This window comes from Manduca sexta, chromosome 23, assembly GCF_014839805.1.
Source record: "Manduca sexta isolate Smith_Timp_Sample1 chromosome 23, JHU_Msex_v1.0, whole genome shotgun sequence".
NCBI lineage: Eukaryota > Metazoa > Arthropoda > Insecta > Lepidoptera > Sphingidae > Manduca > Manduca sexta.
The window spans coordinates 15952086-15953350 of record NC_051137.1 but is presented as its reverse complement, the minus strand read 5'-3'; the positions used below and the strand labels follow the sequence as shown (position 1 = coordinate 15953350).

General features: G+C 24.1%; 1 non-coding gene across 1 annotated transcript; it reads right to left on the bottom strand.

The window, feature by feature from the left end:
* Window positions 1-849: 849 nt before the first annotated feature.
* Trnaq-uug lies at window positions 850-921 on the bottom strand. The gene has a single exon. It is a non-coding gene; the product is annotated as a tRNA-Gln (tRNA).
* Between the last annotated feature and the right edge of the window lie 344 nt (window positions 922-1265).

Genomic DNA, 1265 nt, shown 5'->3' with positions numbered 1-1265 from the left:
TATGTAAAGATAATGCAGAGAATGATAAATCGCATAAAATAAAAAAACGGAGACTATTTTATATTGAAAACCACTTTGTTAGAGCTAAATGTTACAAATTTAAAATATTTAATTATATTTATTGCAAAGAATATGCCATCAACTTTCTTTTAATGCAGTATATGTTATATATCACGTTTAGATATGGACTGTTGTCTTATATAAAATATGTCCCAACGTGTGATGATGGATAAACCGTTTTATAGTTATATTAATATATTAGTACTTTACTTAACAATGATTATAACATTATGTATGCAACAATTTAAGAGAAGATAATATCCGAGTCTCTATCTATCATAAAATATTTCAATTCTGCTTTTTCTTAATACAAATAAATACATATCAAAGAAATAATAGCCAAAATTTTGATTTTTCTGTACTTTAATTATCTCAAATTAATATTGTAAGGTACACCGAATGAGAAAGCTAAACTAGTGTATAATTATAATCAATGATTATAAAAAAAATTACAATTTATTACCACCATCCTACGTGATAATAAGTAAGACTCTTATTATCAATTAAATATAAAACAGTATCAAATTAATTGTGTGATTTGTCAAAATTAAAAATAATAATAATAATTAATTTTAATTTACGCAATAAATATTGCTATAAATTATCACCAAAATTTTATTTAAAAATATTCAACATACCCGAACTTAACTATGAAACGTAATATAAATATTTCATCTCATATCTTTTACAACGCATTTTATTATCTATGGATATAAATAAATAACTAATTTTGTAATTGTTATTTTGTCCAATTCGATATGATAACAAAATATACAATTACAAAAAGTCAGGTTCCACCGAGATTTGAACTCGGATCGCTGGATTCAAAGTCCAGAGTGCTAACCATTACACCATGGAACCGGCTGTAAGAAGCGTTGAAATTGCGGTACCAAAGCGAATATACGAAAGGTCTGTAAAGAGAGTTCGCTATAAAAAGGTTTGTATTGAATATACTTTATTATTTCTTTGTTATTAAACATAATAATTGTATTGTAAGTGATTATTATTATTGAGTATATATTCCTTATTCATTCTTGATAATGTATTCATATTTTAAGATAATTGTAATGTAGAGTCCAACAAAAGTCGCGGAGAAATATACAAATATTCATAATATTATTATTTATAGTATCGTTTACAATTAAATATTGATTAATAGTAAAAATGGCATTTATAATGCAATTCTTCATGGATTATGTTAATTC